General features: G+C 36.4%; 1 protein-coding gene across 1 annotated transcript in view; it reads left to right on the top strand.

Annotated features, from left to right (window-relative positions):
• The first annotated feature begins 1,245 nt into the window (after nucleotides 1-1,245).
• LOC110450221 (ras-like protein 3) overlaps nucleotides 1,246-15,415 on the top strand; it is a 32,960-nt gene continuing 18,790 nt past the window's right edge. The window contains exon 1 of the mRNA XM_021497587.1: nucleotides 1,246-1,288. The gene's annotated coding sequence lies outside the window, so the exon portion shown is untranslated. The remainder of the gene's footprint in view (nucleotides 1,289-15,415) is intronic.

The raw sequence follows: 15,415 nt of genomic DNA, 5'->3' as shown, positions 1-15,415 counted from the left end.
GTCACTCTCTATAACTCTCCATACACTGGCCTGTTATACGTCTACATCCCTATATAGAGGTAGCCATGGATCAATGGTCGATTGTGTTTATACCCAAAAGAGATTATTCTCCGGAATAATCTACTAGCATCGAATTATCCGCCTGAATGTGTGAATGTTGTTCAAATGAGGTAATTGTAGGTGGTACAGTATAAGCAGGACTAGAGAACGAGAAGGTTAGACATTCCACAGGGTGAACAATCGGATTCCATATAGTACACCAAAACGGAACTGTTTTTGATGGACTCGAGGATATTGTAAACAATACGTCGAAAAGTATGTGCTTCCTAACGAGAGGGATTCCATAGACTTTGCCTGTTGCCGACTTCCTACTTTACATCGCATATAAAATCTATACAAAATATATTCTGATAAAACAAACGCAAACCCAGTTCTTTCATCTCATTTAGCATTTGCAAAAGATGGACAGATAATTGAATAATAATAAAAATGGGATGTTATATCAAATTCATTTGAATGAGAACCAAAGGGAGGTACATGTAACATAAATAGCATTGGTGTACCGTGAAACAGATGCACAGCTTTGCACCAGCGATGTGGTTCTGCTCTTGTGTCTTCCTGTCCAGTGATAATTAATTGTAGTCCGTCATTTCTGTGGTGTGTGCCATTGGGTATGACGTCATACATTTAGAACACGTGGGACATAGACTGGGTTACCATCGTAATCTAAAGATAAACGAAGCCCAGATGTCCCCGATACTGTTGTGTTAGCGCAGTCTACAAAGCTGATCCCGATATTTACAATGTCCACTTGTAACTCACCAATCGAAGCTTGTCTAAATCTTATAATTATAAAAAATAAACCGGAGATAAAAAAAACTTATTTTATCATACAGGACTGTTTTCTTATGTTATCATATCATGTACTTCGTTTTTGAAGAAATATATAATCTAATTAAAATACGATTGACGGTTATGAACACAAGAAGTTCCATACAACGTTACTCGCACCATATATATTATCGGAGCGAGTTTCCAATACATAAATATTTCGTTTATCTGGACAACTCGGAAAATCGTTAGAAAGGAAATTGTCATTCAAATATTTATAAAACCATCTTGTAATGTTACGTGTAGCAAGTCCTATCAAATCTTAATATTATCACATTGAAATGATATCCTGACTTTGATTGCAATATTAGTAGCTTTGAATACAAGTGTCTTTATGTTCTTCGCTTTCTTTACAGGTTCGATATCAGCAGACGTATCTACTCAGGTTAAGTTACACGTGAGTATAATTTTCTTACCTACAAAACACTACTTGAGATCATTTCCTCAATTGGAGGTTTGATGAACGTTGAAAAATGAATACTGCACTGTTATATAAAAGAAAGCAGATTCATTGTTTTCCTCCAACACTCCACAGGTCCATTCCCATTGTCGGAGGAGAAATAAACATAATTTTGACCAATATTGTTGACGTTGGAAAGACGTATAGTTTACAGGTGTTATTATTATATAATTCAATCTTGCTTGTTACAAGCATTTTCATTGGCTTAAAATTTTATGTTATCAGTCCATAACGTAAAAAAAATGACGTGGCCGTTTGAAACGTCGCTTTTGATTGGCTGATACAGCAGCGCAATAATTTCTAAAAGAAAAAAGTCCATCAATAAAAGTGGATTTCCACATGGATTGTGTATAGAAGATTAAATTATAAGGATTAACTTGAATATGCTTTTCATGTTATGGAGCTATAACACAAAAAAACGGAGTGTACTCTCATCATAAACCGCTTCCCGGTTTATTTAGAGTACACTCCCTTTTTTGTGCTAGAGCTCCATAACATGAAAAATAATTTCAAGTTAATTCTTAAGTAAACGTCACAGTCGCGTCATCACTTCATGTAGTAGAACACGGTAGCGTCATCAATTTATCACACATTTCACACATCCCGTGATGATGGCGCGAGGCATGGAGTTCACTTTTGTCGGTAGAAAAGTGTGCGAAAAAAATCACCAGTCAGTCCTGTGTGATACAGATTCCGATATCTCAACCATCTGGAATATATTTTTAATGTTAAGTACTCAGCTAAGCCTCGTTCTGAACGTCACAAAATATCGCCCTCGGGTTTAGATTAACCTGTCTACATCGTACAAGAGTGATTAATTCCATTAGTCTTATGATCCTTACAGAACAGCAACGACATCGACAAACACTAAATAGCCTTAATATATGGGCAAGTTTGCTTATCTATGTTGCTAACACCCTATTAGGCCTTTGATATTAAAAAACAGTAACATTTTGAATTTCATACAAAGTCCATATTTAATCTAAAAATGCTGCCATTTAATTCGTTTCAATTTTAAAAGATTTTGTTGGGTTTTTTCTCAAAATCGAATTTCCCTGCATCATAAATGTAGTTAAATGTAAGATGCAACGACTGTCTTTAACATGGGTTGCCTCCCCTGATAGATGAATTGAGACGACTTCTGATTTGGTGTACGTTAACATACATTAATGTATGTGTTGCCTACTGATTGCGGTTGGTCGGGTGGCGCAGTGGATAGCGCACTTGCCTTTCACCAAGGAGACCGGGGTTCGATTCCCCGATCAGACATGAAAAGGTATGGGGTCACATGCACGACCACGTGAGTTTTCACCCACGCACCCGCGCGCTAACATCCGGGCCAACAAGAGTGATTAAATTAAGTTGAACCAACGTGTTTCATAATTGTTGTAAAATAAATAAAGTTTGTAAATAGTAATTGCGTTGGCAATATACAAAGTGTAGCACTATACTAACTTCCGCTTGAGAAAAAAGCACAGGGAACATTCGTTGTCTACGAACATTCCTAAACTAACTGTTTTGATGATACTCCATCTCCTAGACAGTATTTAGCTAATTTTTAACCACATGCCTGTTTTTTTATCAAATTTAAAACACTCAGAACTATGTCAGTAAGAAATGAATCAAACTAAACTAGGTGTTTGTTGCATAAAAAGAATGTCACATCCGAATGATCGGTCTCAACGATGGTGACATAAGCCATATCCCGGAATCGTTACGACCGTATCCGTCTTTGTCTGTTAGTCATACCATTCGTCACTGTCTTTAACAGTCCTTGTTGAAAACTGATAAAGTGAATTGTAGTGTAATGTGTTATTTCACTTTAGGCGGTTTATACCGAGTGTCGACCTTGTCCGAGAGGGACTTTCTAATTACCGTAGAAAAGGAGACCGATACGGCCATGTGTCACGCATAGTAATAGCGGACCAGTGAGCCCGCCATTGTTAGATTTCACTATCGTTACAAATGGTATATAGCCGGTATCAGACAAATGGGAAAATCGCCGACCAATTTCCATTTTTCTAGATCTTGAGACTCTTAAGACAGGCTTGTATCCTTTGCGGCTTTAGACCGAGTAGTCACTGTCCTTGAGTGAAACGGTTATGTGGATAAGGCGGTTACACCAAAACATAAATAAAACATTTCCATTATAGAATTATTAGTTGCATGCAGTATATACGCTCAGTAGACATGGTTATAAAGTGGATTGTATAATCAGAGAAAAGAAGGACTTGTGTACCGTAAATGTTGATATCCCAAACCCCAAAACAAGTTGTACATCATTAATGATACATTTTATGTGGCACGTGACTGTCAAACATATCCCTGATGTATGAAAGCAACACCCGAACAATAACAACAACGCCCGAACATTGACAACAACATCAGAACATTGACAACAACCCCCGAACATTGACAACAACACCAGAACATTGACAACAACACCCGAACATTGACAACAAAACCCGAACGATGACAACAACACCCGAACATTGACAACAACATCAGAACATTGACAACAACCCCCGAACATTGACAACAACGCCCGAACATTGACAACAACATCAGAACATTGACAACAACACCCGAACATTGACAACAACACCCGAACAATGACAACAACACCCGAACAATGACAACACCCGAACATTGACAACAACGCCCGATCATTGACAACAACACCCGAACAATTACAACAACACCCGAACAATGACAACAACACCCGAACATTGACAACAACACCCGAACGATGACAACAACACCCGAACATTGACAACAACGCCCGGACATTGACAAAGGATGAAAGGTGCACATGTAATCAGAATTTCAAAAATGGAAAATGGTGGATCCACTTGTGGCACAGGAAACACGTGGCACTCTCATATGTGTCTGTTTGGTGTATAACCTAGTGTAGGGTAATGTGTTTCAGAATCCCTGTCCCTACAGCCCCTCCCCCTTCACTTCCGCCCGCTTGGATATGACTGTAGCGCACTTTGACCAGAACACTTCCGTTGACCCGGTAGTACAATTAGGTAGAGCGATAGTATAATCTGAAGTCCAATGTTCAAATCTCGGCTAGCCCCGGTGACGATTATATTTCGTGTATTTCATCTTTGTCACTAGTGTATCTCATGAAGGTCCCGGACGGTAGGGTTTTCATCTCAGGAATTATTTATCAAAGCTTCAATCATAGCCGGGAAGACACTGTGTCCACTACTTATTTACAGTGTTTTCAGTGGGGATCCTTGAGACGCTAACAATGCATGAGATGGTTGTCCTGTCGTCATTTGATACGAAATTTATTTTAACGATATCACTTGTGTAAACAGTTTCTTCTGGTGGTAGGAATGGATTGTAGAAAGGTTATGTAGCACAACCAGTAACTGTTTATTTGTGACGTTTTGATGACTAGTACATTACGTACCTTGTCACCTTCGTCAGACAAATGATCACTGAGGCGTTTGTACGCAAAGGTGTAAAATATGTACGAGTTTGCAATATAAAATCGACGTCGATTAAACAAAGAGTAGCCGAATCGATTTGTCGATTCGATTCGTCATTTCGTACACCGACGTCGATTTTCTCAATGCTCGTACGCTTCACTGGTCATACTTACGCATCATACTAGTCATCGGAACGTCACACATAAACATTCTACAACATAATTTTTGGTTTTACAAGACAATTTATTTGTTCAAGAGCAGAATTCTATATAAAATGAAACTTGCAGAGAAAGACACTTACTTGAACACGGACTGTTAATTTTAAAAACGAGCAAACAAAAGATATTTATTAACAACGCACGCTAACATATACCAAAAATGACACACTGTCGCAGAAACAATGTCACATATTATTGTTATATATGCTGTTTATCTCGTTCTGCGTCCTTTCACCGTTTTCGTGGCGTGATTAAAGATTGAAACACATCAACAATAAGGTTTCGGGTTGAGATTAGGTAATCGATTCCTATCGGCTATATCACGGAAGCCTACACACTGCACCAGCCATTAATGGCAACTCATGCAAACATGTGCACCAATATCACTCATATTTCAGTTAAATACAATAGCCATTAACTTTTATCTTGCATTTGAATATTATCATTTTATTTTTATTTCCCAGACCACCTATAGTGCTGTTTTAGTGAAGCTGATCCAAGACGGTCTTTCCATGTGATTTCTCTTTCATCTTGATTTGTCCGCATTATCTGTTTTCTCCATCTTTCTATCTTTGTTCTGCCTGTCACGTCCCACTCATGTAGCCCCTATCTCGCTATCACCTTCGTTAAACGCGGTTCATCACCAGCGATACAGATCAAACTGGTCGTTTTCACTCCTTCGTACGATCAATATCAGCACCGGTGTTTCGAGAACAAACAGACCTCTTGATGTATCTGTTGTCACGGAACGGTATCAACCTACTGACTTATAATACCACTCACACAGTATGACTGCTGCAATACTTACAAACTTCTCCCTCAACTAGATAGTTCCTGGAAGTCTCTCATACAATGTAACACGCACTGAGAAACGTAATATCGCGAGTTTGAACTCGGCCTCACTCCAAGAGACGCTTAAAAGGAAACCAAGATGATTGGAATTTACAGCCTAGAGTCAAACGTACGACAACCCAAGATAATTATAGGGACCAGGAGGGTGTCATTAAGACCCCAGTGATCAATGACGTAGCCTGTGTGTTCATCTTGTCCTGTTGACATGCGCAGTAATCAACAATGGCAGACAAGAGGGCAATTTGACCATGAGGAAAGAGACATTTAAGGAGTAACACCAACCAACACCGTGTACGTGTAGTTCTTACGGCGTGAGGCTTATCACGTCTGTGAAATAAACCTTAACAATCTTTAGCTATACTGCATCTAAAAGATGACGTCATTGACTCCTAATGACCCCGACGCGTCTTGAAATGGCGTCATTAACAATAGCGTGACCCCGAAATCAATGTTAATCCGCCTCACTTTCAATATATAAACATTTCTTTTACAACAATTATGACATAAGTTTTTACAAATCATATTAATCAGATGTTGGCCCAGATATTAGCGCGCGCGGGATCTTAATAAGGAAGGAAACCGGAGTACCCAGAGAAAACTCACGTGATTGGGCAGGTGACCCCATACCTTTTCACGTCCGATCGGGGAATCGAATCCCGGCCGCCTTGGTGAAAGGTAAGTTCGCTATCCACTGCGCCACCCGACCACCTCACTTTGAATGTCAATGATGGCACTAATCCACGGCAAAGTGATCCGGATGTTTGAAAAAAAACTCACAATTATATATCTGATTGCCTGTAGTGGGTTTTCTACTCTCTGCCTGGTTCCGCTTCGAAAATACAACTGCCGTTTTAGGATTTGCAAACATTTCCCAACAGGGGGATATTTCTTTACAAAGGTGTGTCTGCTAATTTTGGCGGTCAAATCTACAATCTACAACATATCATTCCTTAGTTGATACGACCTACATGTAAGAAACCATCAAGTTTGAAATTTAACGTTTTCAAAATGATTTCAATACGTTTACCGTGCTGAATGCTTCTCAATTCCTGCCGATGCTTCATCCCAGACACGTTTCGAATGTAAGAAAGAGAGAATTCGAAGCCGAACCATTGTAATGAGCAGTCAGTGCACCTGATGGTGGCCTTGACTTTTAAGTATCAAAGAGCGTAGCCGAGCGGAGAGAAGCGGAACTAAGCAGACAATCCAGTCTATACACAAAAGTAGCCTAAGCCCTCGTTGTTTCTCAGTACATAGCTTTTACAGTACACTTTTGATTGAAAAATAAGTAACAGTTGTGTACATGTACACTGTATATGTATATGACAATAAAGATGTCTCGTGGTGACTCGTTGATAGAGCGATTTAATTTTTACTTAGTTAAGACAATCGCATACTCAGCTAATTGACGTGAATTATTTATCTCGTGACCGGAACACCATCACTTAACAAAATGACCCTTACGTGACAAAGGTTAGGGGTCATTCAACTCAAACCCCGACATGGTAGTATTTGGTATCAATAGCTCGGGTAATGTGTGAAGATAATCTCCGGTCGGCGTTGTATCATATCCAATTTTAATCTCATGAAAATTCCTGATTAAATGCAGTAATGAACATTTATAGTTGAGATCACAATGGCAATACCTAAAAAGTATGTGTCTCAATGTCTATCGAGGAAGGTCAAAATCTATAAACATATAAATATAATTGGACTGCTAAAAATATCTATGGCATTATGTATAGATACATTCAACTCCTCTCTAATATCCTGATATAAACGACAAAGTATTTCATCTTCCACATTTTGGTGGTAATGGACTCCATAATTAGCCATGCACGCAATATCGGCACCAAAGACCACAGGATGGTTCAGCTAAAGGCTCACTGACCATTTGTAATGTTGCAGTATTTCTTCTTTATTAAATATCGTCTTTGGAATTTAATCACGTAGATACTTGAACTGTGAGTGCATTTACCTGGTCACCCTTCTAATTCTTGTTTTATCGGTTCGTTATGTAGCTAGATAAAAAAAAAATAAGCGGTTGTTTCGTTGTAAAAGTTGTCCGACTATCTAAAAAACAAATACAAATTATCGCAATCGCAGATAAACAGTGATTCAATTGGCAGTGAATCTGTCTGGAGCACTGGCTATAGGGATCAGGTCGACTAAGTGGGCAGTCCAATGTCAGCATGATCGCCGCCGTAATAACAGAACGTGCTTTACCAATTAATTATGTTATCCAATTGTCTGCTGTAACTACCAAACCTAGTCTGCCTGGTCAATCAAGTGACACAACTGTATTTATTCTGCTGATTACTGTAATGAGTATTGTAAGATAAGACGGGGATAAGGTGATAGAGAAGAAATGCTTCTCTATTCCTCAGCCACAGTAGCCGTGCCGCTACAGAATATCTATCGCAATCAATGGCTAAGAAAAATGTTAAGGTTAGAAGTATACAAATCGATAGTGATTATTGTCGATAAACCTTCCCAGTGGAATCCTGTACAGTTAAATTCATCAGCTAGTTTGACTGTATGACTCGAGCTCCGTCACTTACCCTGCTAATTACAGAAATCAATCTAGCCAGCTCACACTGCAACATATGTCGGACCTCTCAACAGTCAATTAAAGGTGAACTGAAAGTCCGCAGCTAGGTGGTTTTTCAGGATATTTTAAATAGTTTGATCCACATAAGCTTATCCGAAGGTACGTTTGAACATATTACCAAGGAATTACATTAGAAGGTTCTCAATTATATTGCTCAGCATTTTCAATGGAAAAATATTTATTTTTAAACCTGAAATCTGGCATAACAGATAATATGTGCTTCCAATGTTTTGTAGACGATACGAACACCAACTCGTTAGACAAGATAAAAGTATTTACGGCTCTATAATTACAAAGCATGCATAGAAGTATTGTAATAAACTCGTCATTTTATGATCAAATTACAATCCTAACGAAAAGTCAGTTTGTGAGAGACAATCTATGTTCAGATTCGTCCATCAGCACTTAACGACTGCACACTCTAAGTGGGTAATATGGTCAGTCCATCACACAGCAGTGAAGACTAACATCACTGAGACTAATTAAAGACTTATGTCATTTCGACTAAGTAGAGACTGAGATTACTGACACCAATGTGGAGAGACTAAGGTTATTGAGACCAAGGTAAAGAGACTTAGGTCTAGAGACTAAGATTGAGAGACTAAGGTTATTGAGACCAAGGTAAAAAGGCTTAGGTTGAGAGACTAAGATTATTGATACCAAGGTAAAGAGACTTAGGTTGGGAGACTAAGGTTGAGAGGCTACGATTAGTGAGACCAAGGTAAAGAGACTTAGGTTGAGAGACTAAGGTTGAGAGGCTAAGATTAGTGAGACCAAGGTAAAGAGACTTAGGTTGAGAGGCTAAGGTTGAGAGACTTAGGTTATTTAGACCTGGGCCGCTTTCGATTATCGCGATCCAAACGGTTAAACTGGTTGGCCTAGAGTTGTTCGTTTATGAAATAAGGTCGGATCTTTTAATTTGATCCTGCTTTCAGGCGAGCCTTTACAAAACCTTGCAATGGATAAACATTTACAGGTCAACCAGGATTTATTCCCGAAAACGTTAAATTAAAATACAGACAACCCGGTTGAGGTAGAGAGACTTAGGTAATCGAGACGACTTAGGATATTGAAGACAAGGTATGGCAACTAAGATTATTACGACCAAAAGAGAGCGACTAAGATTATCGAGAGTTCGGTTCTTGAGACTAAGGCAAAATGAATACGGCTATTGAGGAAAAATATAAAGGCTACGGTTGTAATTATTTAGGTAGACAAAGTTTATGTTATTATGTCTTAACAATTAGACTAAAGTAGATCGACTTAGGTCATTTAGACTGAGGTAGAGATATCTAGGTTATGTTGGCAGTAAGATTTAGAGAGTACGTTTATTGACACGACTAAGGTTTTGGAGACTCAAGGTATAGAGACTAAGGTTAAAGATAGAATCATTTTATCACTTATGTCTTTTTTTCAGGGAAAGTTGGTGTTTTCTATTAATAAGATCGATAGCGGATATCTGATTCCGTCAGTTTTGTTTGACAATCAATGCGATTGAAGTAGGAATTTGTACGGATTTGTCTCGGGTTCTACAAACGCTACAGCGACTAAATGAAGCTTTTCCGTGACATTGATTAATTTCGTTTTGTAAATGATTTAGGTGTGGGTAGGAAACTGTTGATCTGACTGTTCGGGTGATTTATATACAATGTAGCTGGATTACTGTGAACCTTGTGTTATATGAGGGGTATGAGGATGACAGGCAATACGTATTTACACTTAATACGACCTTGTTCGTAATATTATTTGACAGCTGCTGTGAATGTTTACTACAGAGAAAAAAAAATTGTAATCCCGAGAGAAACTATCATCCATATCGTACAAGCTTTCCATCTTTGTCTTTTCAGGAAATGAGGCATAACATCTTTTATAAAAATAGAACATACCATTAATAACAGGAAACCTTACGTATGTCTCAGTCAAGTACATCTCGACAAAACAGATGCGATTACAACGTAGCTTTTTCGGTAGGCTATGGGAATCAGGAATACCAAACAAAGGGCCATCTCATCGAATTTGAATTAAAAAGAAACATCAATATAATTTTACATATATATCTGTATTTACATTTGCACTGCATCCTTCCGTTATAATACGTATACAATACAACACATCTTATGAAGCTATAATGCCGTTTGGTTAGATGAGTACTGTCGAACGCGCTGTAATTTGCTCGCTGAAATCTGCGTCTCGTATATAAATATGTAAAAATATGACATTCTTCCCTGCGTGACATTTAAAAAAAAGATATGGTGGCGTATAAGGGTCTAGACTTGTTATTATGTCTATGTAAGTCATATATATATTTGTTGACTTATATGTAAATTTGTTTATTTCTTTTATGTCTATATTTGTTGATATTTCATTAAAAATGTCAACTTAAATATTTCGATTTTTTTACTACGTTACCTAAAATGATGCCCGTCATAATTTAATTCAACAAAATTAAATCGTGTTGTTTTATATATTATTATGTCAATTTAATGTATGTAAACTTGTCGATGCATATGTGGCATGGTTTACTTGGTAATTGTTGTCTTCTTTATGAGATTTAATGCAATATGTAAACGTGAAACAAAATTACATGTTCATACGAAGTTGACAAAAATGTGTTCACTTAAATAATCTTGAGCTAGTGATGTCGACTTTAATTAAGTTATATAATGTACATATGCTTGTTGACTTATAGGTAGATTTGTTTACTTCACTTTTGTCGCCTTATTGATATTCAATTTCACAGGTCAACAAAAAACTTGTCGACTTCTTTCAGAAGTTTACTAAAACTATGTCGACACTGATTAAGTCTATATAATTAGCATATGCTTGTTGACATTTAACTAGATTTGTTTACTTTAATAAGTCGATTTATTTTTGTTGACATATTTAGTAATTTATCAACAAGTCGACAATTATCAAGCGAACAAGTCTACATATAAGTCAACAAGCATATATAATGAACATTAATATTTTGCACCGTACACATACCATGGAATACAGAAAGTGTTGCTTTGAACAAAAACATATGAAGGGATACTAGCAATGAGAATACAAAATACAAAGGATATCAAATAAAACCTTCCACTACATTGTATTACATTTGATATCATACTTTGATATCCTAATCTATAACGTACATTGCAGTGTATTAAACATTTATAACTCACTGCGGTGAAACAACTGCCCTGTTACTAGAAAAAAATCCATCTAGAAGCTGCAAGAATAGTCACAGGGCTGCCCACATTCACTAAAAAAATCTTAGATCAAGAAACCGAATGGTTACCCCTTTCGAAAATAAATGTTGCTCGGAAACTTTCCTTGTTTTATTCTATAGTAAATAACATGGCACCTGGATTTCTTACTGACTTATTACCAATGTATATTGAAATATAGCTCCATATAATTTGCGAAATGCACTTCCGTTTACAACTATCAAAACTTTCTTTCTTTCCTTCCACATAAGAATTCGGAACAACTTGAACAACACTAAGAAACTCACCCTCACTAAATTCTTTCAAGTCTAACGTAAAAAAGTCTATGATAGTAAATAATTTGTTTAGCAAGCATTTCGTAGACTATGGACCCAGAAAATTAAATATACTCCTTTGTCGTCTTAGAAATTGAGCTAGCTCATTCAATTACGATCTTTTCAGAGCAAATATAATAGGTTCAGCTGATTGCGGGTGTGGCATCCCTGTGAAGATTGTTATCATTTTTTCGTTATTTGTCCTTTGTATTCTAATTTACGAAGAACACTCATTACCGAATTAGAATGGTACGAAGGCGACATAAACGTACATGTAGATATTCTTTGTAAAGGTGACCCCAACATCTCACCAAATGTTAATATGAAACTAGCCAAGGCTGCACAGCTTTTCCTGATAAGATCGGGAAGATTTGACTAACTACCAACCCCTCCCCTCTCTATCCAACCTCCGACCCAGGTCCTGTCTCCTGGTTCTTCTCTTTCCAACAAAATATCTGTAAATATCCTCTAACATGATGTCTGTAAATATCCTCTAACACGATGTCTGTAAATGTCCTCCAATACCATGCCTGTAAATATCCTCCTGCATGACGACCATAGATATCCTCTAACACGATGTCTGTTAATATCCTCTAACACGATGCATGTAAATATCCTCTAACACGATACATGTAAATATCCTCTTACACGATGTCTGTAAATATCCTCTAACACGATGTCTGTAGATATCCTCCTACATGACGACCAGAAATATCCTCTAACACGATGTCTGTAAATATCCTCTAACACGATGTCGGTAAATATCCTCTAACACGATGCCTGTAAATACCCTCTAACACGATGCATGTAAATATCCTCTAACACGATGCATGTAAATATCCTCTTACACGATGTCTGTAAATATCCTCTAACACGATGTCTGTAAATATCCCCGCCTTCTCTTTATTGTTACGCTGTCAGGGTTTTGTGACATGGTCACTGTACAAACCGTTCTCCTGCTGATCCGTGCCATAAGTTTATTTCTAATATAACCATCTAGCTTGTTTTATGTGATACTAAGGTAACTTAGTCTAATGCTACAGAGTATAAGATATTTGAAACGTTATTATTATTTTTTTGTATTTCTCCTATGTTTTATGTTGTTTGTCGTAAGACAGGCGCCAGACTCGTTCCTAGACGTAACTATACTAGCGTCATAAAGTTGTGTAGTATGTGTCCTCACGTGCTTCTCAGTCTCTGATTAACCGCACTCTAAAACGTAAAACAAAGGTCGTATTGTTGCTTTATTGATTATACAAAGGCTTTTGAGTTCGTCGATAGACTATACTTGTGGTTCAAATTGATAGAAGAAGACATTGATGGGAGGTTATTTAAGCTAATAAGGTCATTGTATTGTAGTGTTAAGTGTTGTATTAAGCATAATGGTTTATTATTATGGTTTTCATTATATGTTAATGATTGCGAAATGCAATTTTTAATTGACAGCTGTCAGTCGATAGAAATTCAAACACTTTATTTGTTCCTTTTGATGTACGCAGACGATATGGTGATATTTTTCAGAAACGCCAGAGGGTCTGCAAGATATGTTCAACTCTTTAGAATCATTCACAAAAAATTCGAATCTAACAGTCAATACGGATAAAACCAAAATTTTTGTGTTTCGAAATGGGAGTATTTTGAAAAATAATGAATGTTGGAAATACAATGGTCGCCAACTTGAAATTGTGACTGAATTTAAGTACCAAGGAATCTTACTCAATTACAATGGAACCTTTAGAAGAAAAAAAACACAACAAAAAAATGCAGATCAGGGTAGAAATGCTTTGTTCTCAGTTATGAATGTATGTCGGAAAAAACTATTTTAATATTGAAACTCAATTATCAGTTTTTGATACGTATGTAAACAGCATTCTAGGCTGTGGTTCTGAAATATTGGTCTTTCATAAACACCCATATATTGAAAAAAAATCATACTTTGTTTTGTAAACGACTGCTGGGCGTAAGAAAAATACTTGTAATATTATGATTTATTTAGAACTTGGGAGGTATCCATTGTCATTGGTAAGAAAGTTAAGAATTATTAAATATTGGATTAAGTTAAAGAGGACTAATAATTGTATTTTGCAAGCATGTTATAAAGATGTGTTAGAGAATAAGGATAAATGGGGTTTGAACATGAAAAATGATTTACAGTATATAGAACTGGCCTAGGTTACATATGGGAAACAGAAATAAATGATGATATGTGTTACATTTTTGTATGATGTTATTAGATAAAGACTTATTGATACATATATATGTACAAGAATGCAAAGTATAAGAACATCTTCAAACGGATATATCTATATCTATCTTTATAACCAGTTTGATTTACAACGTTGCTTAAGAAAACCGTTAACTAGAGAATATTTGAAAGAAATAACAAAAATTGGGATATCTGCTCATAATTTAAATATAGAAAAAGGTGGATGTCAAATATTGGAAGTAGTCTTAGAGGCTTGTGTACTGTATGTAATTTAAATGATGTTGAAGATGAGTTTCATTTTATGTTGAAATGTCCATGTTATTCGGATTTGCCTGTTAACTTTTTGAAAAGTTTCGATGTAAAAACACCAAGTATGTTTAAAATGATAAAAGTGATTAAGGTAATAGGATTGTGTCGCCATTTCTCAGTAGAATTTCTTCAAATTTTCTAGTAATATTGCTTTGAAGTAAAGAAAAATTTCTGCCACAAAAAAAATATAGGTTGTCAGAATTGTAAGGATTTTAAATGGAAATCTATGTGAAAATGAGTGAATTTTGAAAAAAAAATGAAACACGCAATGTTTTGCAAAATAATGTCAATCAAAATGATACTGACATAGATTAGTATTGCATTAATGTATATCAATTCCAAAAACGCTGAAATTGTGTAAAATTAATTATCTATAAACGATTAAAAATTGGCATTTTATAATAAAACCATATACACATAGTAATTGCAGGTAAGAGCTATCGTTCTTGAAAAACTTCACAGTAGTGAAATAGGTAGCCGGTTTCCTGAAGTACAAAAAAATTGACACATGTGACTCATTGATAAAAAAAACACCTGAATGAATGCCTGGATTGCTTTGAAATACTTTAATATTGAGAGAACACACTGTATTGTCAATATTAAACATACAATATTCATCAGTTTAATATTAAACATTAGAATTTGCGGAAATTGTGATACTGTCTCCCTACATTGGATTTTCAACAAGGGATGTACTTCCTGTTTCCGTTTATCAATACACTCCAATGACCTTAAATGTAAATAACAAACAAACAAAAGTCAATTCGGCCAAATATATAAAAGCAGCAAATGTAAAAAGAAACCAATTCACTTAATTGGTTACACTCTCCATACTGTTTGTACATTGCTGGAATTGTATTGTATGTATTGTATTGCATGTATTGTATGTATTGTATGTATTG

Source organism: Mizuhopecten yessoensis, unplaced genomic scaffold, assembly GCF_002113885.1.
Source record: "Mizuhopecten yessoensis strain PY_sf001 unplaced genomic scaffold, ASM211388v2 scaffold5133, whole genome shotgun sequence".
Classification (NCBI taxonomy): Eukaryota; Metazoa; Mollusca; class Bivalvia; order Pectinida; family Pectinidae; genus Mizuhopecten; species Mizuhopecten yessoensis.
The sequence above is the reverse complement of the archived record's forward strand: the minus strand, read 5'-3'. Positions and strand labels throughout refer to the sequence as shown.